Here is a 27,305-nt window from a genome sequence, read left to right on the forward strand (position 1 = left end):
AGAAAAACAACAAGAAAGTTGGATAAACACATTTCGATTATAGATGCTGCACAAAGTTACATATTTTTAAGTATAAACATTCTGCGTGATGAAATAGTCCTTACACTATGGAGAAAAAAAAGCTTGAGGGTTACTACAATACAACATTCAAAACATGAAAAAGCAACTACATAAAACAATTGACTACAGATGGAATGTAGTTAAAACTCTCATACTGTTTCCATCAAACAGAAAAATAACAAGAAAGTTGAATAAACACATTTAGATTGTGGATAATGCCAAGAGTGTGCAAAGCTGTCATAGAGGCAAAGGGTGGCTACTTGAAAGTATCTCAAATATAAAATATTTTAATTTCTTTAACACTTTTTTGGTTACTACATGATTCCATATGTGTTATTTCATAGTGTGGATGTCTTCACTATTATTCTACAATGTAGAAAATAGTCAAACATAAAGAAACACCTTTGAATGAGTAGGTGTTTCAAAACTTTTGACTGGTATTGTATATAAATACAATGTATGTTTTAAAATTGTTTTAAAATTGATCAATACTGTAGGTGACCTTCTTTGCGATGCATTGGAAAGCCTCCCTGGTCTTTGTGGTTGAATCTCTGTTTGAAATTCACTGCTGGACTGAGGGACCTTATGTGTGGGGAACAGAGATGAGGTAGTCATAAAAAAGATCATGTTAAACCCTATTATTGCACACAGAGTGAGTCCATGCAACTTATTATGTGGCTTGTTATGCAACATTGCATTACTGAACTTATTTAGGCTTTCCAAAAGAAAGGGGTTTAATACTTATTGACAAGACATTTCAGCTTTACATTTTTTATTAATTTGTCAATTTAAAAAAATTAAAAACATAATTCCACTTTGACATGATGGGCTATTGTGTGTAGACCAGTGACACAAAATCTAAATGTTGTCCATTTTAAATTCAGGCTGTAACACAACAACATTTGGAAGAAGTTAAGGGGTGTGGATACTTTCTGAAGGCACTGAATATAGGATGAAAAGGATCATTTACGTTTCTACACAGTTTCAACGTATACATAGTTCTGATGATTATGTTGAAATTTGATTGATGTAACAACATGTTAAATCAGGTTAAGTCAATGTATTTAACGTGAGGTTTTACCCTAACTTCAATGTTTACAATGCTGGTTGAAATGAGATGAAAACGTACTGGTTTATGCATTTTTCAAATCGAATGCAATTTCATCTTATCCAACTACTCTCTGTCTTTCCCTCTTTCTCTCTTTCTTTATGAGAGACAGCAGGCTAAAACTTTTAATGTTACCTCTCTCTCATTCTCTTTTTATTTCTTTATTTCTCTCTTTCTTTTTTTCTTTCTCTCTCTCCCTCTTCCTCCTGTGGTGAAAACATTGAGTGTCTCCCCCTCTGCTCAGCGCCCTGCTATTTCCCAGCCTTCTGTAAATTACACTGGCTCGCTGATGTGAACTGGCTGAAATGTCCCAGACCCTTTATAAGCCCTGATGGCCCATCTATCACACACAAACACACACACACACACACATTACACCACCATTACAGAGCATCACCCAAAAATATATAGCATGGCACACAGCATCGCTGACAGGCTGGAAGCTCAGAGAGCTACATTCAACGTCAGCCATTTCACAACATTTTGTCGTTGTGATGTTATGAGACAGCAGAATGAAGATGAGATATAACTGCTGAGACTAAAATAGTTCCTCATTCGTTTCTGTGTGGTAACACCCCTTTTGAATGCAGCCTTGAGGGATTCGGTTTGCTTGTCAACAAAGTTAATCAATGGTAAATGTGAAGAGACTGATGAAGTCAAACTACGAGACAAAAACTTGGGAGTAAAACAATTATAATCACGCAAACTTCAATTGCTAAACTAGTGGAAACCATTTAAAAACATTCTCAAAGAATTTAAGAAACATTCTCAAAGACTACATAAAAAAAAGCATATCATTCATCTTACAGCAATAACTGCCTTGCTGGTGCGTGAAGATAAAGTTGTCCCTCAGCGCGCCATTTTCTATGGCTCTCTCTCGACTCTGACGCAGATAGGAGAAGCAGGTGCGATTCTAACAGTCACAGACTTAGGAAACAGAGGGCATAGTGTCCCTAGCTGACTCCACACTGTGTATGCAGTAGCATATCTCTTAACTTTGGCCTTATCTAGGGAGATTATATGAAAGTGAATGGAAACACCCTGTGTAAAGAGATATTTCAGTTGGCTTTGCAGTGTGCTATAATATTCAGGCAGGTTGCAGAGAAATAGTTGCAAACGATTTCAAAATGTCACCATCTCAACCTCAATCATTCACACTCATAAACACTCACATAAAAGGAAGAGTGGAGATGCTGACAGCTGTTGCGGTAGTAAAGTTAAAACAAAAGTTTTTAAAACAAAATACATTAAAATAAAAAGTTCTGCATGAAGTCGCTACTGAATGAGGCACTTATAAAGGTTATCTTTAGAAAATGTTCACAATATAATCAAAAAGTACCAGAATTCAAGTGTTTCATATTCTCTGCACGGTATGGAAGCCGCGTGTAACAGTTAATTCATTTGTCAAATATGTATTATAGTTTTAAATAGAGAAAAGTATGAAAGTAAAGTCAAATCAAAGTAAATATAATAGTTTACATCCAATATATTTCTAGGTTTATGAGGTTATTCTCATCCTAAAGAGAGGTGGCCCTTAAGTCCCCTGTGTCTGTGCCTTCTTACCTGTATGTCTGTAGAAAGCTGACGTGACACTGGGGCTGAGTGACAACACTTTAACCGAGTCACAACGTACCACAATGCATTGTGGGTTAAACTGCCCATCTCTCTTCTCTCTTGCTCTTTCTAACTCAATAGTTTTCTCTCTCTCCACTTCCTCTATTTATCTCACCCCACCGCTCTTTCTCTCCCTCCTCTCTCTTTTTATTGCTGTCACTTTACCTCCCTCCCTCCCCCTCTGTCTCACTCTCTCACTCCACCTCCCTCCCCCTCTCTCTCTTTCCCTTTCTCCCAACAGCGCCTTCTGCCTGGCGAGCGGCCGAATCACACCATGGCCGATCCGACAAGCAGGTTGCCATGGCAATCTGCCTTCTTATCTCATTTGCATCTTTTGCTTACATTATGTGCTGCCAAACATGGTAACGTTTAATAGTTTCTCCCTGCCGTCCGCCAAATTTCTCTTTTTTCTTTCACCCCGCCCCCACCACTCACTTCCCGCCCCCTCTCTTCCTCTCCCCCTCCCCTCTCTCTCGCTCTCTCTGTCTGTCTCTCTCTCTCCCTCACAGCAGTCAGTGTGTGTGTGTGAAAAGAGGAAGTCACTCTGACATGTGACCAGTTTGCAGCATTACAGATAAGGAGTGAAACAATTCGAAACAGGAAGTTGGGTGTGGTAGTGGTTCTGTTTAGGGGCACAGAAACAGAAGGGGAGCTTAGGTCACCATATACCCCCCCTCCCACCTACAGTATCAGGTGCACTGGCACAAGGTTTCACTTACCCCAAGTTCCTGTTCAGAAGTGCATTTGTATATCAGACCTTCAGTGCCAAGCCCGTCAATCTGTCACAGGGGTAGAGACAGGAGACAGACTGGCCTTCTGAAGTCAATATTGAGAGGAGAGCAGCACTCAGCACATCCCCACCTGCCGCCAATGGAGAGACAGAGAGAGCGAACGAGAGGACACAGACAGACAGAGGAAGAGAGAGCGAAAGAAAAAGAGAGAGAAAGAGATTTTCTAAAAGTGCTATAGCTACTAGATTTGTGTCAACAGGACTTCTAGTTAATATTCCACCAACAAGTCAAATAAAATCTACATTCAAAATCTTATCAACCATGTTTACCTTGCTCTAGTCAGGTCTGTGAACATCCGTTATCAATCGGCATCCCAAGAAAATCCCAAAACACCCTTTCAAAAGTACAACACTCCTCTATCCAGATACAACTGACCTACACTTAGCTCCTTCACAGGGACTGAGGTTCTTCAGGGACTCTCAGAGACACAGTAGCGCAGCAGGCAATAAGGGCCTCTGGTGCAGCCTTAGGTCTGCCTACAGGGCTCTGGGGAGTGGAAGTCAATGAGACAGCCTAATTTAGCCTGCTGCCTGCCTGCCTGCTACTTCTTACTGCTGCCAGGAACCCAATGTGAGACTCCTTCCCTTTTTAGGTTCCCTGGACGCTGCAGTCTGCAAGAGGCCACTGCCGCATTCCGACCGGACTACGCCAAGAAAGAGAGGGAGAGGGGAAGAGAGGGAGAGGTAGACAGAGAGGGGGGATAAGAGCATCTGCTAAATGACTAAAATGTCATATGTAAAAGTCTTACATACAGATCTCATATTACTGTATTGAACCATTTTTCCCCACATGTTATCTTTATATTGATGTCACAAATGTACCATTTGTACAGTTCTTTATTAAAAATGTCGTTATTTGTTACATTTCATTGTTCAAAACGACTTATTTCTCTGAAAGTGAGGCGGATATATAGCATTTTGAAATAAACCTGATTATGACTATTTTTCTCTCTGAATTGAAACCATCATGTAATATATTTTAAACAAATACATGTCTCATTGAACAAACCCATGTGAAAAAGCATATCTCTTTCATAATTTCTTTCAACAATAAAAGCTCATTTACCATCATTTCTGAAAATAGATATAGTGTTTTGGAATATTTTGTATTTACATCTACTCTATTTTGTAGATGACATCGCCAAAGTCGAGGATCGGTAGGATAGTCAGTTTTACTAGGGTAAGTTTTGCGGCATGAGTGAAGGAGGCTTTGTTGCGAAATAGAAAGCTGACTCTAGATTTGATTTTAGATTGGAGATGTTTGATATGAGTCTGGAAGGAGAGTTTACAGTCTAGCCAGACACCTAGGTACTTATAGTTGTCCACATATTCTAGGTCGGAACCATCCAGGGTGGTGATGCTAGTCGGCGTGCAGGTGCAGGCAGCGAACGGTTGAAAAGCATGCATTTGGTTTTACTAGCGTTTAAGAGCAGTTGGAGGCCACGGAAGGAGTGTTGTATGGCATTGAAGCTCGTTTGGAGGATAGATAGCACAGTGTCCAAGGAAGGGCCAGAAGTATACAGAATGGTGTCATCTGCGTAGAGGCGGATCAGGGAATCGCCCGCAGCAAGAGTGACATCATTGATATATACAGAGAAAAGAGTCGGCCCGAGAATTGAACCCTGTGGTACCCCCATAGAGACTGCCAGAGGACCGGACAACATGCCCTCCGATTTGACACACTGAACTCTGTCTGCAAAGTAGTTGGTGAACCAGGCAAGGCAGTCATTAGAAAAACCGAGGCTACTGAGTCTGCCGATAAGAATATGGTGATTGACAGAGTCGAAAGCCTTGGCCAGGTCGATGAAGACGGCTACACAGTACTGTCTTTTATCGATGGCGGTTATGATATTGTTTAGTACCTTGAGCGTGGCTGAGGTGCAGTCTAAAGAATGCCAGTTTTATTGCTTCTTTAATCAGACAACAGTTTTCATCTGTGCTAACATAATTGGAAAAGGGTTTTCTAATGATCAATCAGCCTTTTAAAATTATAAACTTGGATTAGCTAACACAATGTGCCATTGGAACACAGGAGTGATGGTTGCAGATAATGGGCCTCTGTACGCCTATGTAGATATTCAATTAAAGATCAGCCGTTTCCAGCTACAATAGTAATTTACAACATAAGCAATGTCTACACTGTATTTCTGATCAATTTGATGTTATTTTAATGGACAAAAAATGTGTTTTTCTTTCAAAAACAAGGAAATATCTAAGTGACCCAAATTTTCGAACAGTAGTGTATATTAAGCAAGTATCTTTGTACAGATAATTATCAGACTCAAGTAACAAATAATGGTAAACACTTAAATACATTTAGTTTACATTTTTTCACAAAGGTAGTGAACTGGGTCTTTACTAGCCCAGTATTAGCAGACCAATATAAACACTTCCGTTAAAAGAAACATGGCAAAAAAAAATCGCAGCATTCCCACCCCCAAACTACTTCTCATGGCTATGGACTGATCTATATATTAGGCCTATGAAAAGGGGAGACACAAATACAATATGACGTCCATCTAACCTGGAGGAGGAAATGATTGTCCAAAAACAAACAAAAGTGGCACTGACCCAATGACAAAGACAGTGAATATGCACACACCCGGGATATGGCTGATGGAGTCTTCTCTTTACAGCAAATAGCCATTTGATTTCCAAACTATTTTTCCACGATTGGATTTTTTTATATTATTATATTAATTATGCCTGGCTGGGTCTCTCTATTTTTCACTGACAGTCACAAATCAACAATCATCTATTTGGTCATTTGGTCATTTGCCCACATTTGCTGGCCCTTCTGACTGTAGGCGTGATTTAAAACCATTTTTATTTTTAAGGCCCTAATGATCCTCTGTTGCCAAACCATGCTTTCTGGCGTAGTAGCCTATTTTTTATTATTTTATTTATTTCTGTATAGACAGGAGTAAGATAATTAGGCTATATAATTTTGGCAATTTAATTCAATTTACTTTAGGGAAAGCTACTGTAGCTTCCCCTAGCCTTATGGATGTGCCTTCAAATTGCTTGCAATTGCACATTGGAAATTCAGTAAAAAATGACACACGCCGTTGCATCCAAGTTACTTGTTCTGTTAAGATTAATTCAAATAAATGTTTGTCACATGCGCCGAATACCATGAAATGCTTACTTAAAAGCCCTAAACCAACAATGCAGTTCAAGAAATTACCATAAACTAAACGTGATTTCTGTCATTCTGAGAACCGTGGGTGGACGCCCTTATCAGGTTACACAACCAATGCATATTCTAACGGAAACTCTGACCTCTATGTACCCTGCTGAGCTTCCGAAAGAGCTCGTTTCAGCTGAGCTATCATGTCAACACATTTAGACATTGATCAGCTTCCATACTCATTTGCGTAAACTACCAAAAATAGCATTGAATAGTTGAAGTAACTTTTTTTACATAAGCTGTATGTGAAAGTAAATTCAGAGTGAGGTTGTGTTTATGTAGGCTACATCTGATTTACCCAACGAAGTACACCATAATTTCTACCTGTAGCTAGGTATACAATCATTCAGCCATGGTGGAATGGATCTTTGGAAGTTTAGAAATAAATACCATTAGCCCTATAAATCGGACGCCAAATTCACGATATTAACAATAAACTTTTACCTTTGTAAACTCAGCAAAAAAAGAAACGCCCCTTTTTCAGGATCCTGTCATTCAAAGACAATTCATAAAAATCTATAAAACTTCACAGATCTTCATTGTAAAGGGTTTCAACACTGTTTCCCAAGCTTGTTCATTGAACCATAAACAATTAATCAACATGCACCTGTGGAATGGTCATTAAGATACTAACATCTTACAGATGGTAGGCAATTAAGGTCACAGTTATGGACACAAAAGAGGCTTTTCCACTGACTCTGAAAAGCACCAAAAGAAAGTTGCCCAGGGTCCCTGCTCATCTGCGTGAACGTGCAGATGTGGCCAGGGCAGAAAATTGGAATGTCCAACTGTGAGACGCCTAAGACAGCGATACAGGGAGACGGAACGGACAGCTGATCATCCTCGCAGTGGCAGACCACGTGTAACAACACCTGCACAGGATTGGTAAATCTGAACATCACAGTGTGGGACAGGTACAGGATGGCAACAACTGCCCAAGTTACACCAGGAATGCACAATCCCTCCTTCAGTGCTCAGACTGTCCACAATAGGCTGAGAAAGGCTGGACTGAGGGCTTGTAGGCCTGTTGTAAGGCAGGTCTTCTCCAGACATCACCAGCAACAACGTCGCCTATGGGCACAAACCCACCGTCGCTGGACCAGTTAGGACTGGCAAAAAGTGCTCTTCACTGACGAGTCACGGGTTTGTCTCACCGGGGGTGATGGTCGGAGTTGCGTTTAACGTCGAAGGAATGAGCGTTACACAGAGGCCGGGAACTCTGGAGCGGGATTGATTTGGAGGTGGAGGGTCCGTCGTGGTCTGGCGCGGTGTGTCACAGCATTGTCGGACTGAGCTTGTTGTGGGGGAAGAGTGGGGGGAAGAGTGGGGTAACATCTCACAGGAAGAACTGGCAAATCTGGTGCAGTCCATGAGGAGGAGATGCACTGCAGTACTCAATGCAGCTGGTCGCCACACCAAATACTGACTGTTACTTTTGACCCCCTCCCCCCCTTTGTTCAGGGACACATTACTCCATTTCTGTTAGTCACATGTGTAACGGTCTGAGTGTAGTGGGTGAGGAGTCAGGCGCAGGAAGCAGAGAGTTCAGGGGAGTGCTATTTTAATGCACTGAGAAACGCTGAACATAAGCCAACCCTCACAAAACACAGGGCGTACTGAACAAACAAATGCCCCAAACAGGGGGACTTAAACTGTCCAGGGAAAACCCACAAAATGGGAAAACACAAAACCCATAGACGTGCACACAAGTACACCAAACAGACGATCACAATAATTAATCCCGCACAAGGAACCCTGCGGGCCGGCTGACTAATAAAGCCTTGCTACCTAACTCAAAACAGGTGCACACAATCAACACATAAGGAGGGGGAGGAAATAATCAGTAGCAGCTAGTAGGCCGGCGACGACGACCGCCGAGCGCCACCCGAACGGGAAGGGGAGTGTCCTTCGGTCGGAGTCGTGACAGTACCCCCCCCCTTGACGCGTGGCTCCCGCAGCGAGCCGACACCGGCCTCGAGGTCGACCCGGAGGACGAGGCGCAGGGCGATCCGGATGGAGGCGATGGAAATCCCTCAACATTGACGGATCCAAAATGTCCCTGGTGGGTACCCAGCACCTCTCCTCCGGACCGTACCCCTCCCAGTCCACGAGGTACTGCAGGCCCCTCACCCGGCGTCTCGAGTCCAGAATGGCCCGTATCGTATACGCCGGGAACCCCTCGATGTCCAGAGGGGGAGGAGGGACCTCCAGCACCTCACCGTCCTGTAGGGGACCAGCTACCACCGGCCTGAGGAGAGACACATGAAACGAGGGGTTAATACGATAATAGGAAGGGAGTTGTAATCGATAACACACCTCGTTTATTCTCCTCAGGACTTTGAACGGCCCTACACACTGCGGCCCAAGCTTCCGGCAGGGCATGCGGAGGGGCAGGTTTCGGGTCGAGAGCCAGACCCTGTCCCCTGGTACAAACACGGGGGCCTCACTGCGGTGGCGGTCAGCACTCCTTTTCTGCCATCCACTAGCCTGTTGAAGGGATTCCTGGACGGCCCTCCAGGTTTCTTTGGAGCGCTGCACCCATTCCTCCACCGCAGGAGCCTCGGTCTGGCTCGGATGCCACGGTGCCAGGACCGGCTGGTACCCCAACACACACTGAAAGGGGGACACATTAGTAGAGGAGTGGCGTAATGAGTTCTGGGCCATTTCCGCCCAGGGGATGTATCTCGCCCACTCCCCTGGCCGGTCCTGGCAGTACGACTGCAGAAACCTACCCACCTCCTGGTTTACTCTCTCCACCTGCCCATTACTTTCGGGGTGATAACCGGAGGTCAGGCTGACCGAGACCCCCAGACGCTCCATGAACGCCCTCCATACTCGGGACGTGAACTGGGGACCCCGATCAGAAACGATGTCCTCCGGCACCCCGTAGTGCCGGAAGACGTGGGTGAATAATGCCTCCGCAGTCTGTAGGGCTGTTGGGATACTGTGCAACGGGAGGAGACGGCAGGACTTAGAGAACCGATCCACAATCACCAGAACCGTGGTGTTGCCCTGAGACAGGGGAAGGTCGGTCAGGAAATCTACGGATAGATGTGACCATGGCCGTTGTGGAACGGGGAGGGGTTGTAACTTCCCTCTAGGAAGGTGCCTAGGAGCCTTACTCTGGGCGCATACCGAACAGGAGGAGACATAAACCCTAACGTCCCTAGCCAAGGTAGGCCACCAATTCCTCCCCCGAAGGCTCCTTACTGTCCTCCTCACCCCAGGGTGACCCGAGGAGGGTAGGACGTGAGCCCACCGAATCAGTTGGTCCCGAACACCAAGCGGCACGTACCTCCGCCCCGCCAGACACTGAGGAGGCGCTGGTTCAGCCCGTAACGCCCGCTCGATGTCCGAGTCCACCTCCCATACCACCGGTGCCATCAGCTTTGAGGCCGGAAGGATGGGAGTAGGTTCGGTGGACCTATCCTCCGTGTCGTAAAAGCGGGACAGTGCGTCCGCCTTCACGTTCTGGGAGCCCGGTCTATATGATAAAGTGAACCGGAATCGAGTGAAAAACATGGCCCACCTTGCCTGCGGCGGGTTCAGTCTCCTAGCTGCCCGAATATACTCCAGATTTTGGTGGTCGGTCCAGATGAGAAAGGGGTGCTTAGCCCCCTCCAGCCAGTGTCTCCACACCTTCAGAGCCCTGACCACCGCTAACAACTCCCGGTCCCCCACATCATAGTTACGCTCCGCTGGGCTGAGCTTACTCGAGAAGAAAGCGCAGGGGCGGAGTTTTGGTGGCGTACCCGAGCGCTGTGATAGCACGGCACCCACCCCAGCCTCGGACGCGTCCACCTCCACTATGAATGCTAGAGAGGGGTCCGGATGTGCCAACACGGGTGCATCCGTTAACAGCGCCTTCAACCTGTTGAAAGCTCTGTCCGCCTCTGCTGACCATCGCAACCGCACCGGGCCCCCCTTTAGCAGTGAGGTAATTGGAGCCGCTACCTGGCCAAAACCCCGGATAAACCTCCGATAGTAGTTGGCAAAACCCAAAAACCGCTGCACCTCTTTTACCGTGGTTGGAGTCGGCCAATTTACGCACAGCCTTACTGCGGTCACCTTCCATCTCCACCCCCGAGGTGGAAATGCGAAACCCAGAAAGGAGACGGCTCGTTTGGAGAACACACACTTCTCAGCCTTGACGTATAGGTCATGCTCCAGCAGTCTACCAAGCACCTTGCGTACCAGAGACACATGCGCGGCGTGAGTGGCTGAGTAGATCAGAATGTCATCGATATAAACAACCACTCCCTGCCCGTGCAGGTCCCTGAGAATATTGTCTACAAAGGATTGAAAAATGGCTGGAGCATTTTTTAACCCATACGGCATGACGCAGTACTCATAGTGTCCCGATGTGGTACTAAATGCGGTTTTCCACTCGTCTCCCTTCCGAATACGCACCAGGCTATACGCGCTCCTGAGATCCAATTTTGTGAAGAACTGCGCTCCCTGAAAGGATTCCACTGCCGTAGCAATGAGAGGTAGTGGGTAGCTGAACCCCACTGTGATGGCATTTAGACCTCTATAATCAATACACGGACGCAATCCTCCCTCCTTTTTCTTCACAAAAAAGAAACTCGAGGAGACGGGTGAAATGGAGGACCGAATGTACCCCTGTCCCAGAGACTCCGTGATATATGTCTCCATACCCAACGTCTCCTCTTGGGACAAATGGGTACACGTGACTCTTGGGAAACGCAGCGTTTACCTGGAGATCTATCGCACAATCCCTTCCCGGTCGATGTGGTGGTAATTTAGTCGCCTTCTTTTTACTAAAAGCGATTGCCAAATCGGCATACTCGGGGGGAATGCACACTGTGGGACCCTGGTCTGGACTTTCCACCGAGGTGGCACCGACGGAAACTCCCAGACACCTTCCAGAACACTCCTCTGACCACCCCTGGAGAACCCCCTGTCTCCACAAAATTTTAGGATTGTGCCGGGCCAGCCAGGGAATCCCTAACACCACTGGAAACGCAGGCGAATCAATAATATAGAGACTGATACGCTCCCTATGATTCCCCTGCGTTACCATGTCCAGTGGGATCGTGGTCTCCCTGACCACCCCTGACCCTAATGGCCGGCTATATCTAGGGAGTGCACGGGAAAGGGAGAATCTATCGGCACACCTAATTTAATAGCAAGTCCGCGATCCATAAAGTTCCCAGCTGCGCCTGAATCGACTAGCGCCCTATGCTGGGAAGAGGGGAAAAAATTAAGAAAAAAAATCAAGACAAACATGTGACCAACAGGGGGTTCTGGGTGAGTTTGGTGCTGACTCACCTGGGGTGATCGAGAAATGTTCCGCCTGCCATCTCGACTCCCAGACGGACCCCCCAGCACCGATCGGCCGTGTGTCCTCTCCGACCACAGTTGGTGCAGAGGGAGCCTCCTCCTCCGGTACCCCTCGGCAAAGCCCCTCCCAACTCCATCGGAACAGGAGTGGAGGTGCTGGGTGGTGGAACACACAGGACCCTCTCCGAACGCCCGCGGGCAGCCAGCAGATTGTCCTGTCGGATGGACATGTCAATTAGCTCATCCAAGGAAAGAGCGGTGTCCCGACACGCTAGCTCCCTGCGGACGTCCTCTCGGAGACTACACCTGTAGTGGTCGATAAGGGCCCTGTCGTTCCACCCGGATCCTGCTGCCAAGGTACGGAACTCCAACGCGTAATCCTGGGCGCTCCTTTTCTCCTGCCGGAGATGGAATAGTCGTTCTCCCGCCGCTCGGCCATCTGGAGGATGGTCAAACACGGCGCGGAAGCGGCGAGAAAACTCGGGGTAGTGCTCCTTAGCTGAGTCTGGGCCATTCCAAACTGCATTTGCCCACTCCAGAGCACGACCCGTGAGGCAGGAGATGAGGACATTCACCCTCTCCGCTCCCGAGGGAGTAGGTCTGACGGTGGCCAGGTACAGTTCTAACTGGAGTAAGAACCCCTGGCACCCTGCTGCCGCTCCATCATAGACCCTCGGGAGCGTAAGACGGAGGGTGCTGGAGTCGGGAGATGGGGAGTCCTGAGGAGGGGGGGCCGAAGGTGGAGAGAAGAGACCGCTTCTCTCCCATCGGTCCATTCTCTCCATCACCAGATCCATCGCCGTTCCGATCCGATGAAGAACGGTGGTGTGATGTAGAACCCTCTCTTCCATCGAGGGGAGGGGAGTGGCTGTTGCTCCTGCTGACTCCATTCAGTGGTGCGGGATTCTGTAACGGTCTGAGTGTAGTGGGTGAGGAGTCAGGCGCAGGAAACATAAGCCAACCCTCACAAACCACACAGGGCGTACTGAACAAACAAATGCCCCAAACAGGGGGACTTAAACTGTCCAGGGAAAACCCACAAAATGGGAAAACACAAAACCCAAAGACGTGCACACAAGTACACCAAACAGACGATCACAATAATTAATCCCGCACAAGGAACCCTGCGGGCCGGCTGACTAATAAAGCCTTACTGCCTAACTCAAAACAGGTGCACACAATCAACACATAAGGAGGGGGAGGAAATAATCAGTAGCAGCTAGTAGGCCGGCGACGACGACCGCCGAGCGCCACCCGAACGGGAAGGGGAGTGTCCTTCGGTCGGAGTCGTGACAACATGTCTGTGGAACTTCTTCAGTTTATGTCTCAGTTGTTGAATCTTCTGTTCATAGAAATATTTACATGTTAAGTTTGCTGAAAATAAACACAAATGACAGTGAGAGGACGTTTATTTTTTTGCTGAGTTTATATTGTCTTGTATATGAGGGATGGTTGGTTGAGTTCAAATTTAATCTAGGCCAACAAGTTATTAATATGTTGGATTCGCATCTCCATCTCAACCAAAAATCTAAGCAGAAGAATAGGAATAAATCAAATCACATTTATTCGTTTTGATTTAGTCTTATTCTTTTAAATACTTTTTTAAGACGTGAATACAACATATCAATCATATTGAATTGCGAACGCAACCAAATATCAACATTTGAAGGAGATATCTTCTGCTTTGAAAGTATATACAGTGCATTCGGAAAGTATTCAGACAACATTTTGTTACGTTACTGCCTTATTATAAAATGTATTAAATCGTTTTATTCCCTCATCAATCTACACACAAAACCCCATTATGACAAAGCAAAAACAGGTTTTTAGATTTTTTCTCTCTCAAATTTATGAAAAATAAAAAACAGAAATAAGTATTCAGACCCTTTACTCAGTACTCAGTACTCAGCAATCATAGTCTCGAGTCTTCTTGAGTATGATGCTACAAGCTTGGCACACCTGTATTTGGGGAGTTTCTCCCATCCTTCTCTGCAGATCCTCTCAAGCTCTGTCAGGTTGGATGGGGAGCGTCGTTGCACAGCTATTTTCAGGTGTCTCCAGAGATGTTCGATCGGGTTCAAGTACGGGCTCTGGCTGGGCCACTCAAGGACATTCAGAGACTTGTCTTGAAGCCACTCCTGCGTTGTCTTGGCTGTGTGTTTTAGTGTCATTGTCCTGTTGGAAGGTGTACATTCGCCCCAGTCTGAGGTCCTGAGCACTCTGGAGCAGGTTTTTATTAAGGATCTCTCTGTACTTTGCTCCATTCAACTTTCTCTCAATCCTGACTAGTCTCCCAGTCCCTGCCACTGAAAACATACCCACAGCCTGATGCTGCCATCACCATGCTTCACTGTAGGGATGGTGCCAGGTTTCCTCCAGAAGTGATGCTTGGCATTCAGGCCAAATAGTTCAATCTTGTTTTCATCATACCAGAGAATCTCGTTTCTCGTGGTCAGAGTCCTTTTAGGAGCTTTTTTGGCAAACTCCAAGCGGGCTGTCATATGCATTTTACTGAGGAGTGGCTTCTGTCTGGTCACTCTACCATAAAGGCCTGATTGGTGGAGTGCTGCAGAGATGGTTGTCCTTCTGGAAGCTTCTCCCATCTCCACAGAGGAACTCTGGAGCGCTGTCAGAGTGACCATCGGGTTCTTGGTCACTTCCCTGACCAAGGCCCTTCTCCCCCGATTGCTCAGTTTGGCCGAGTGGCCAGCTCTAGGAAGAGTCTTGGTGTTTCCAAACTTCTTCCATTTAAGAATGATGGAGGCCACTGTGTTCTTGGGGACCTTCAATGCTGCATAAATGTTTTGGTACCCTTCCCCAGATCTGTGCCTCGACACAATCCTGTCTTGGAGCTCTTCAGACAATTCCTTCAACCTCATGATGGTGTACTTTGGGCAAATCAGATGTCAATGTAGCCTACATAAACACAACCTAGTATCTATTTCTAAACTTCCAAAGATCCATTCAACCATGGCTGAATGATTGTATACCTAGCCACAGGTAGAAATGATGGTGTCTTTTGTTGGGTAAATCAGATGTAGCCTACATAAACCCAACCTCACTCTGAATTGACTTTCACATACAGCTTGTGTCAGAAAAGTTACTTCAACTCTTCAATGTTATTTAGGTAGTCTACGCAGATTAATATGGAGGCTGATCAATATCTAAATGTGTTGACATGATGGTTCTGCTGAATCAAACACTGCTTGTTTCTAAAGCTACGCAGGGTACATAGAGGTAGGCATCTGGATGGTAGACCTATTCTCACTGAAGTGTACTACACCTCATATGTCAGTATGAGTCACTGTTCAGGCAGTAATGTGTGGCTTCACATTTAAATATACCTCTTTAGTTAGGTTGATGGCATGATGTTGAATCAAACATACCATTTTACTATCAACACTGAAACAAGTTCAAATAAAATACGTGTCATCAAATAAGAAATTCAGCATCATTTCAACCACCCACAGGATGAAAAATATGTTCTGTTTCTACATGGGATTTTCAACACAATTTCAATGTGTACATAGTTCTGATAATCATGTTGAAATTAGATTGATGTAACAACCTGTTAGTAAGAATAAGGCACTGTATTTAACTTGAAGTTTTACCCTCATTTCAATGTTAACAACACTGGTTGAAATGAGATGAAAACACTACTGGTTCATGACTTTTTTCAAATCCAATGTATTTTCCACGTTGATTCCACATCACAATACATTGACAAATTACGTTAAAACATTGATTCAACCAGTGTGTGCCCAGTGTGTAGAGACCAATAAACAATTGGTGTCGCACTGCCAAGTCAAAAGGTTGCAGTCTCAAACCCTGCTATATATTATGACACTATGCAATGTCATATTACATTTTTTCACAGTGTAACTAGACGCTTTATTCACATTAGTGGATAAAGATCTTGTGCACAGTTTTACCCGCAACAACAACAGGTCCTTCTCTCTATTTCCTCTTTGTTTCTCTGTCTGCCAGCCAGCCTGCATACCTGCCTGCAGATTTTTATTTAACCTTTAACTAGGCAAGTGAGTTAAGAACAAATTCTTATTTACAATGACGGCCTACACCGGCCAAACCTGGACGACGCTGGTCCAATTGTGCGCTGCCCCATGAGACTCACAATCACAGCCAGTTGTGATACAGCCTGGATTTGAACCGGAGTGTCTGTAGTGACCCCTCTAGCACTGAGATGCAGTGCCTAGGACCACTGCACCACTCGGAGCCCCATACCTGCCTGCCTACGTGCATGACTGTGTGTCTTACTCCATCTCCCACTCTCCACTCCCTCTCTTAAATCGAGGACAGAATTACCCATGTCCCCGGATACGTGTTCCCATCAACCCAGATCAATATCAGACTAATGTAGCATCACAAAACTGGTCACCTCTCTTACCCCCTCATATCACAGACATGTCCCTGAGAGGGAGAGAGAAAGAGGGAAATAGGGAGAGTGAGAAACACAAATTAAAAGTTGTCTGCTCAACGAACCAACATGGCAGCTGAGTCGCTAGACTCAACATTTTAATATGGGATAGCCCTGGGAATGCTGTTTTCACACCAGCCATGATCCCATTACTCCGTCACTTCTCTAAAAGGTCCCACTACAATAGGAAGGGAACAGAGTTTATTCATATAGAGGGAAATCGACTGCAATGTAGCTAAAGTACTATGTTTCTATCATCTATAAGTCTCCAAGTTCGAGCAGCAGTTATGTAAATAATTCATTCAAACTTTTCAAAATAACTTGCCTGGAGACAGTGCTGCCTTTCCAGGTGTTTTAAGTATATTATACACATAGGCTACTCTGAATCTTAGAATCTTATCATGGTACAATGTCATTTATACATTCATCCATCAGAATTAGGCCTTAAGAGAAGAGATCCAGTCAGCCAGTTGTGGGAGCCCATCAACTCAATACCAACAGTTATCATCATGCAGGCCCTGCAATAACATAATAACAACCCCTAAGCGTCCTGGGGTACGTAGGGGTATTGGAGTTTAAAGCACCATCAATATTAACACATTCAATTACAGTCCTATCTCCGCTAATCCTGTAGTGCTGGGCTTGAGAAAGCCCCTCTAGGTTAAATTAGCCTAACATCTATTGATGTAATGCGTTATCCTCAATGCTGTAGACACATTGCTTAAGGCAGGTTACAGACAAGCGTATTGCCAACCAGAGCGGGTCAATCCAGAATACGTGGTGTTGATTTATCAGAGCATGAATCAAACTGAGGGCTCCGGTCAGTATCAATCAGAATCAAGAGGGATGGGTGAGGGCGGGGGTAAAGGTGATGTAGGCTAATGGATTAGATAGGGTTGAGGGTTTGGTTAGGGATAAGGGGGAAGGGGATAAGGTGTAGCGCATAAGGTTAATGGAAGAGTTTGCAGGGGTGAGGTGTAAGGGTGAGGAAAAAGGTCAAGGGTAAGGGAAGGGTTAAGAAGATCCACTCTGCATTCAAATCTTTCCCATCATCTTGACAGGTTGGTTGAGTGAGAGAGCAACCTGATACATTAGAATGCCATGTCTTTAATCTTATACAGTATAGGCATGAAAATGCTCATTTAAACACCAGAAAGTAAAACTGATTGAAAAGATAGCTCCCCCCAAAATCAGTCTGTCAAATGTTTTGGGGTGGCAGCTTGGTAGCCTAGAGATTAGATTAGACAGGCCAACAACTGGAGAGTTGTCGGTTTAAATGCAGAGTCTGATGGAATATGAGCCAAACACCAGAAGCTGAATCGGAGTTGTGTCCATATTCCAAGCCCATCTGTTGTGTCAATCCTGCTAAATCCATTAGTACAAATCTGCAGGCCTCAATCGAAAATGAATGGGAAAGATTGGCAACATAACATGGAGATTAACTATCCCTCCAATGGATCATGATGACAGCTAGCACCACAGTTAAAATACCTAGGGGGATCATGGGTGGATGGATCTATCTGGGGGCAAACCAGGGAAGGGGGACATGGCCACAGCACCTCGAGTCTTTAAAAACATTTTCAGACGACTCACCACTTTGTCGCCTAGTAACCGGCGAACTCCACACAGCACCTACTGTATTTCCCGGACTAGCTAGCCAGCGTGCCATGCATACTTATATCCCTCTTTGGCCAATCACGTCGCCCCATTAATAACACAGAACTCCCTTACTGACCTCCAGTCTGGGCACAAAAGTCAACAAATACTTTCTCCAGTAGCGTCATTAACTCAATACTGGCTTCCCCTAGCAGAGAGAAAGAGGAGAGGAGGGAGAGGGAGGGACAAGAAAAACAGACATAGCCTATGATTACTGAGTCATAACCATGCAGGGGCGATGATAAGTGGGCTAAGGCCTGAAAAACATTGGTAGTTGAAAGTCCATGCTAGCATAATGGCCTTATATGTCAATATTTCAAACACTGGTAGACTCTTTGATCATTTGAAATGCATAAGAATGACCCAACATACGTTTTCAGGGTTTCAAAACAGTCACAGGCAGTGATTAAAAATGCTTACAACTATGACAACACTGTTTTATAGTTACTAATGGTTTTCAATGGCCAGATCTTCTATATATCAAACATTTTAAAGCTGAATTGCCTTGTGGACTATTGGCAGCTAATACAGAGTTCTGCAAAATGGCCCAAGAACCTTTGGGAACTATCTATAGATTTTCTGAAGAATATTGAATCCCCCCGCCCCCTAGACATTTTCACCAGTTATCTACAGTGTCACTGTTGACGGGGCAAGAAGTTGCAGCCAAAATTACTATCACATCACAACATGGTTTGTTGGAGAGATCTTTTTCTAAAGATGCTGGGTGGGTGCTGAAAGATAAGAGTTAGCGAGGTGTATATGAAGACTCTTAATGTGTAATAACGCCCTTCTAAAGATTCCAAAGCCCTGCTTATCATTTCAGGGCGTTGGCATCTCAACACTCAATCTGTTTTGGCAATGATTACTGTTTTTCCTGAGCACATTTCAGAAGTCACTCCTACTCCAGGAATTCAGTTCCCTGGTCTACTACGGTCATTACATTCTTGATGCAGCCATAACATTACACCCATGTGACAATGTCATATGATCCAATAGTTACGGCAACCACACTGTAATATCCCGAGTGATCAGAAAGAGGAATGGTGACTGATGCAAGTGCACTGAGATGCCTTTGGCAGTTATCAGATAATAAAACAGATGTGTCCTACATGTCTGCTGCCTTCCCTCTCACTTTCATTAGGCAGCTCACACTCCAAGTGGTGCCACTTTCTGAACCTCAGTGTGATGTCTCTCAGACTCCAACCATGCATTTCACTTTGTTCTGTAATGCTACTGTGACCCAACCCATTGCTATAGAAGACATGACAATGGATCTGCAAACACTGGGGCAACTCTGATTTCCCTCATCCAAAGTCAATGGAAACTTGAATACTCTTGTTACTGACATGGCACACCTATTCTAATGTACTAAGTAGGCTTAGCAACTCTTTTCTCTTGTTGTGCTTGATATGGGGTGTTTTCAACTCTATTTATGTACTAGGCCTACTGAAGTTATACGAACTATGTATGCATTCTATGCATCAACCCTTGTATATGAAAGTAAACCGAAAAAATGTGTATTGACTTTCACAGTACACGGTAGAATTTACAACACAGAAGCCCAGAGGTGCAGAGAGAAACTCGTGGCCATTATACAGTGGGCAACATGGCAATTACATCTCATCCCTGTTGTCCTGAATATATCCCTTGATATTTTCTCAGTAGCCAATGTGAAGCATACACGGTTTCAAGGTCAACACCAGTAAGGGATTAAATTAGTCCTCCAATGTTGTGATGTTGGCACACAGACAAAAGTGACCTGGCTAAAATGATGAAACAGGGATACGGTAGTAAGCAGCGTTTGTTTCCCTGGCCTTCCTTGATGTCAGCGCTTTTGGGACCAGTGGCTGAGCAACGTGACCGTTGGAAATCAGCAGAAATCAACGGCAGCAGTTCACAGCACTTCAGCATTACTGAAGAAACTACAGGTATGACTGCTGCCTTCACCACAACGATCATCTACCGTTTAATCGTAAACTTTAACAAACAAACGTTGACATTTTTCACGTACCTGTCTGTCCTGACTTTGAATTGCTGTCTCCTCCTCAATTAGCTAATTTACAGCATATTGCCAGGTTTCGGCCCACACTACAGCAACAACAGAAAAAAGCACGCGACACGACACTGACATCAGCAGGTCGATATTGTTACTTCAGTTTAAAAACAAAAGACTACATTTTCTATAGACCCCTTCCTGTGTTTACAAAAATTGCCGCACGGGGGCGATGCGCGCAAGTTGGTGGCAGAACAAGGAGGAGTTCATATAGAACGTCTGCAAAAAGAGCCTCGATTTACATGTTGCTCATGCTACATGAGTGCATTTCACACTACTTTCGGATCATACTTGGATTTTAAGGCTCGTATGAATGTCCTGCTTAATATAATGTTTGTGTCGTCTTCGCAAAACAGCTGCATTACTCTTTTAAAAAAACGTCCAATTTCAATGGTAAAATTGTAAGCGTATGAGAACATAATTGTAAGCGTATGAGAACCCAAAAAAGTACATCTAGGCTATGTTGAATGGGCACAGATGGCGATATCTTTCTTACTGCCGACAAGAGTCACTGATATCAGTGTGACGTGTACTGGAAAGGGTCTATAGATATACACGGAGTATACAAAACATTAAGAACACCTGCTCTTTCAACCTGGTCTCAGAGCATTTCGTATTATTCTGTATGTAAATCTGAGATACTACATTTAGTATGATATGTTACGTTTTATATGGTATGTATTAATTTGTGACTGTCCATCACCCATTTCGTATTATATATTACTAATGTGCTAAACATACAATATATGATATGCAACTATGACACAGTAAAGGTTTCTTTTCAATGTCACCAAAATTAAATTTGCAAATAAATTCATTAAAAAATCCTACAATGTGATTTTCTGGATTTTTTTTCTCATTTTGTCTGTCATAGTTGAAGTGTACCTATGATGAAAATGACAGGCCTCTCATCTTTTTAAGTGGGAGAATTTGCACAATTGGTGGCTGACTAAATACTTTTTTGCCCCACATACGTATTCAGAGTCTTTACTCAGTACTTTGTTGAAGCATCTTTGGCAGCAATCACAGCCTCGAGTCTTCTTGGGTATGACGCTACAAGCTTGCCATACCTGTATTTGGGGAGTTTCTCAGATTCTTCTCTGCAAATCCTCTCCATCTCTGTCAGGTTGGATGAGGAGTGTCACTGCACAGCTATTTTCAGGTCTCTCCAAAGATGTTCGATCGAGTTCAAGTCTGGGCTCTGGCTGGGCCACTCAAGGACATTTAGAGACAACCTAGGAGTGGCTTCGGGGCCTGTCTTGGTTGTGTGCTTAGGGTCATTGTCCTGTTGCAAGGTGAACCTTCACCCTAGTCTGAGGGCCTGAGCCCAAGATCAAGGATCATGGATCTCTCTGTACTTTGGCCGTTCATCTTTCCCTCAATACTGGCTAGTCTCCCAGTCTCTGCCCCTGAAAAACATCCCACAGCATGATGTTTCCACCACCATGCTTCATGGTAGGGGTGGTATTTGCCAGGTGATGAGCGGTGCCTGGTTTCCTCCAGACGTGACGCTTGGTATTCAGGCCAAAGAGTTCAATCTTGGTTTCATCAAACCAGTGCCTTTTGGCATACTCCAAGCAGGCTGTGATGTACCTTTTACTGAGGAGTGATTGGTGGAGTGCTGCAGAGATGGTTGTCCTTCTAGAAGGTTCTACCATCTCCACAGAGGAACTCTGGAGCTCTGTCAGAGTGACCATTGGGTTCAAGGCCCTTCTCCCCAAATTGCTCAAAGTCCTCCATGTCCACCCTCAGCTCTGTCTTCCTACCCTGGACAGGTGATGGAGGGTCTCCAAACCGGCAACCCAATTTAGTAAATTGAATAAACTACAAGTAATGGATTTAGTAAGAACTTTACAGTCAGTGGTGAACATAACTTACACATATCCGGTGCAGTACAACCCAGTCCACATCAATAAAAAGCCCTTACCCCAGCCAGTGGTCTCGTGCAGCATGCTCAAAGCCATTCTTGTAGTGGTCCAAGTCTCTGTAGAAGTTCACAGACCCATCCATTTGTCTCTGGAAGAACTGGGAAACAAACACAAATCACAGTCTTCACTTTACCCCGTCCCCTCTGTTCTCTCTCTCTCTCTCACTGTTCTCTCTCTCCATCTGTCTCTCATTCTCACAGTCCATTTCACTCCGCCAGTGTCCATGTCACAGTAGGCATAGACAGCAGACGGGGGGGCCAGCAGGGTAGATGGTAAACACTCCACTGTGGATGAAGCTATTGTCATATACCTCTGAGCAGTCCTGAGGCTGGTTCTGAGAGACCACAGTCATGGAGAAGAGCAGAACCAAAAGTGTAAAGCCCTGCCATACACATACACAGGTGTAAAGTGTGTGGCAAAAACTACTCTTGGTATACGACAGTTCGGTACCTTGTTATTTGGCAAAACAACAGGCTTGAATCAACAAGCAACATTGTATACATAGAGCATAATGTCTAAAATGTACTGTTAAACTGATTTCCTCTCTGTCTTTCTCCCTCTCCACACACACTCACACACACACACACACACACACACACACACACACACACACACACACACACAACACACACACACACACACACACACACACACACACACACACACACGCTCATCTTCCCTGAGTTTTTGGAGCTATTGTGTAGCAGGGCTTTAAGTGACTGCAGGACTGCAGGACAACAAAGAGAGCCCAAGGATAACAGCGTGGGAACTGGAAAAGGTGTTTCTGACTTCTAAAGCATCAATTTTGAAACTAAATGGGGAGAGAAGGGTGAGGGAGTTTGACCTAGGTCTAATTTTAGAGTTTTTAAAAGGTGATAAGAGACTTTCTATGCCTACATAAGACATGTCTAGAAAAGTCTAAGAAAGTGTGTAGACATTTTATATGAATTACCTAAGTAGGTCTAGCTCATTCTGAAAAATAGGCCTAGTTTCAATGATTGGACCAGATGGAGACCATGCAGATGAATGATAGATGACAATAAACAAGAGAGCGAGAGAACTGATACATTTTAAACTCGAGCAGAGAAGGTGCGAGGCATCGGGTCTCAGGGAAGAAAAGTACACTCTCCTAGAAGGCCTACATCATGCGATTGTGACTTCAATGGTGCCATGGCAGGGTAAGTTTTTGTTTTGTTTATAAATAAAGGTAGAAAGGAAGAAAACTTTGCTCCACATGGATCACAAACCAGGTGCCCGGCTATTACATCGATAACCGAGATGGGGGGGGCATGTGACTGAAATAGTGTACATACAGTCGGAAGTTGACATACACTCTTTTTTCAACCACTCCACAAATTTCTTGTTAACAAACTATAGTTCTGGCAAGTCGATTAGGACATCGACTTTGTGCATGACACAAGTATTTTTTCCAACAATTGTTTACAGATTATTTCACTTATAATTCCCTGTATCACAATTCCAGTGGGTCAGAATTACATACACTAAGTTGACAGTGGCTTTAAACAGCTTGTAAATTTCAGAAAATGATGTCATGGCTTTAGAAGCTTCTGATAGGCTAATTGACATCATTTGAGTCAATTGGAGGTGTGAATGTATTTCAAGGCCTACCTTCAAACTCAGTGCTTCTCTCCTAGAGATGAACGTACTTTGGTGCGAAAAGTGCAAATCAATCCCAGAACAACAGCAAAGGACCTTGTGAAGATACTGGAAGAAACAGGTACAAAAAGTATCTATAAAAAGTATCTATATCCACAGTAAAACGAGTCCTATAGTGACATAACCTGAAAGCCTATGCAAGGAAGAAGCCACTGCTCCAAAACCGCCATAAAAAGCCAGACTACGGTTTGCAACTGCACATGGGAACAAAGATCGTACTTTTTGGAGAAATGTCCTCTGGTCTGATGAAATAAAAATAGAACTGTTTGGCCATAATGACCATCGTTATGTTTGGAGGAAAAAGGGGGAGGCTTGCAAGCCAAAGAACACCATCCCAACTGTGAAGCACTGGGGTGGCAGCATCATGTTGTGGTGCTTTTCTGCAGGAGGGACTGGTGCACCTCATAAAATAGATGGCATCATGAGGCAGGAAAATTATGTGGATATATTGAAGCAACATCTCAAGACATCAGTCAGGAAATTAAAGCTTGGTCGCAAATGGGTCTTCCAAATGGACAATGACCCCAAGCATACTTCCAAAGTTGTGGAAAAATGGCTTTAAGGACAACAAAGTCAAGGTATTGGAGTGGCCATCACAAAGCCCTGACCTCAATCCTATTGAAAATGTGTGGGCAGAACTGAAAAAGCGTGTGCGAGCATGGAGGCCTACAAACCTGATTCAGTTACACCAGCTCTGTCAGGAGGAATGGGCCAAAATTCACCCAAGTTATTGTGGGAAGCTTGTGGAAGGCTACCTGAAACGTTTGACCCAAGTTAAACAATTTAAAGGCAATGCTACCAAATTCTAATTGAGTGCATGTGAACTTCTGACCAACTGGGAATGTGATGAAAGAAATAAAAGCTGAAATAAATGATTCTTTCTACTATTATTCTTACATTTCACATTCTTAAAATAAAGTGGTGATCTCCTAACTGACGTAAGACCGGGAAATTTTACTTGGATTAAATTTCAGGAATTGTGAAAAACTGTGTTTAAATGTATTTAGCTAAGGTGGATGTAAACTGATTTCAACTGTATGTATGTAGGGGGGAAAAAGTTGAGGAAATCATGGTATCTATTTACCAGGTTAGGCAAGTGGCTAGCGATTAGATATTCTATCCCAATGGCACTACTTTCCACGCAGACATACGTTTGTCGTTTCAGCAACATGGAGAGCGAACAGAGGCTCATGAATGTGATCAGAGAAAGGCTATGGGAAATCAGAAAATTGGAGTTTGAGAACATGAGGCTGAGGAGTTGGAAACAAGTTACGAAAGAATGCTACCCACCTCTACATTAGTGGCTGAATACGAAAGTGACTCAATGCTTTACATTTTCCTATTCTCACCATTTCTTTTGATTGTGGCCTGATGTGAAGAGAACATGGCATCAGGGGCATGGCATCAACCTGAAATTGGCCCTGGCATTTCTAACACACTGACCCATTGTTTTCCTTGAGGCCCCCATGATAATTTTGTACAACATTTTTTTTTTTTTTAAACAAGTTAGACATGCCCACTGAGAGAAAAAAATAGACCAGCCCATCTGCCAGTCTGCCCCTGCATGGGACAGTTAGTGTTTGAGTAACTGTCCATTGTCTTATTCAGAGAGCAGCATCATGACTGTGAGAAGATATTCCATCTTCTAGTCCTTGGTCCATCATCACCCAGGGCCAGGGCATTTTAATGTGACCAGGGTGCAGATAGAGAGTTGGAATAACGCTCTGACGGAGGCACGGTGGACAGCATAATGTGAAATGTGACATTTCTTTTGTTGTTTTGTTCATCCCGTCCCTCATCCATATAGCCTAGGATTGATAGGAGCGCAACGTTACCCTCTTGTGAGGATTCACTGTATTTCAGAGGAGGCTTATTATCATGCATGTGGCCAACATTGGCTATTTGCATTTTTTTAACAAATACCAATAGTAATTTTCACACAATACCTTTTGCATAGCTAACAAATACAAATGATTATTTAAAAATGTTCCACATCTCTATTTTCATTATCTCATTTTATATTAGACCTAGTGTATCTAGATGTTTAATATCTAGGCCTACAGTAACCATAAGAAAGTGTCACGCCCTGACCGTAGAGAGCGTTTTATGTCTCTATTTCGGTTTGGTCAGGGTGTGATTTTGGGTGGGCAGTCTATGTTCTATGATTTTCTATTTCTGTGTGTTTGGCCGGGTGTGGTTCTCAATCAGAGACAGCTGTCTATCGTTGTCTCTGATTGAGAACCATACTTAGGTACCCTTTTCCCCCACCTGTTTTGTGGGAAGTTAACTTTGTCTTTGTTCAGGGCACATAGCCCAAAGCGTCACTTTTTGTTCTTTGTTTTGTCAGCGTCATTTTTTAATAAAGAGAAATTGTACGCTTACCATGCTGCACTTTGGTCCAGTCCTTCAGCCAGCCGTGACAGAAAGGCCCATTTATTGGGAAACAGTATGAGGCAGATATGGATTTTTTAAAGTTTATTAAAGGCTCAAGGTGTTCAGTAAATGCAGCTTGCACATTTCAGATAGGCCTACCATTCGCCCTTCTCTCTGTCTGTGGTGACCGCCATGGTATGAGTGGGGATTGGAGCCCAGGGCAATGAAAACGGTCACCAGCCAGAAGGCTAACCATGTTGCATGGTTTGTTGAGGAGGGGATGGGAGGGGGGGGGGGCAGAAGCCACTCACAGGTAGGCTAGCAGGTATAACAAGTTTTAAAGCTAAAACTCTTAAAAACAGATGTAGCCTGAGTTGGTCAAATAATGTGGTCACCACATTTAAATTGTAAGAAAATAATAGGGTGTAAAATCTTGTGATGGAAATGTCATACATTTGCTTTTCTTAAAACTCATTTCTGTGTTCTATTCATGTGCTGTTATACAAACCAATTTCTATGTTCATGTGAGTCGCTGACTGAACGAATCATCACTATCAGTAGCTGCAATTTGGCAGTACGCCCAGACCTTGTTTTGAGAACAAAAGATATCTCCGTGTCAAGGTCTCAGCTTAAGAAGGCACTGAAATGACAAATGCATTCCAGGTGACTACCTCATGAAACTGGTTGAGAGAATGCCAAGAGTGTGCAAAGCTGTCAAGGCAAAGGGTGGCTACTTTGAAAAATCTAAAATATACAATATATTTTGATTTGTTTAACACTTTTTTGGTTACTACATGATTCCATATGTGTTATTTCATAGTTTTGATGTCTTCACTATTATTCTACAATGTAGAATAGTGAAATAGTGAAAATTAAGAAAAACCCTTGAATGAGTAGATGTTCTAAAACGTTTGACTGGTACTGTAAAAACAACACTTTTTTCAGGTGAGATCAGCATTTCTTGAAGTACATAAATGTGTACCACAGGGGTCGGTTTTGGTACCTATTTTCACTATTTATATAAACACCATTGGTCAATCTGTTAAAAATTGTCATTTTAATCTATATGCGGATGATACTATTATGTATGCTATTGCCCCGACTGTTGATCTGGCTG

At 44.2% G+C, this 27,305-nt stretch overlaps 1 protein-coding gene across 2 annotated transcripts in view; it reads right to left on the reverse strand.

Annotated features, from left to right (window-relative positions):
* The window catches only part of LOC112226551 (muscleblind-like protein 1), a 98,149-nt gene extending 94,089 nt beyond the window's left edge, over positions 1 to 4,060 (reverse strand). Inside the window, exons 1-2 of one of the 2 annotated variants that reach the window (XM_042307747.1) lie at positions 3,843 to 4,060; positions 3,502 to 3,643 (exon numbers count right to left, since the gene is read on the reverse strand). The gene's annotated coding sequence lies outside the window, so the exon portion shown is untranslated. Of the gene's footprint in view, positions 1 to 2,731; positions 2,894 to 3,501; positions 3,644 to 3,842 lie in introns of those variants that run through there. The other variant, XM_042307746.1, reaches the window with a different exon arrangement.
* Positions 4,061 to 27,305: the final 23,245 nt, after the last annotated feature.

The sequence above is a fragment of the Oncorhynchus tshawytscha genome, linkage group LG28 (assembly GCF_018296145.1).
Source record: "Oncorhynchus tshawytscha isolate Ot180627B linkage group LG28, Otsh_v2.0, whole genome shotgun sequence".
Taxonomy (NCBI): domain Eukaryota; kingdom Metazoa; phylum Chordata; class Actinopteri; order Salmoniformes; family Salmonidae; genus Oncorhynchus; species Oncorhynchus tshawytscha.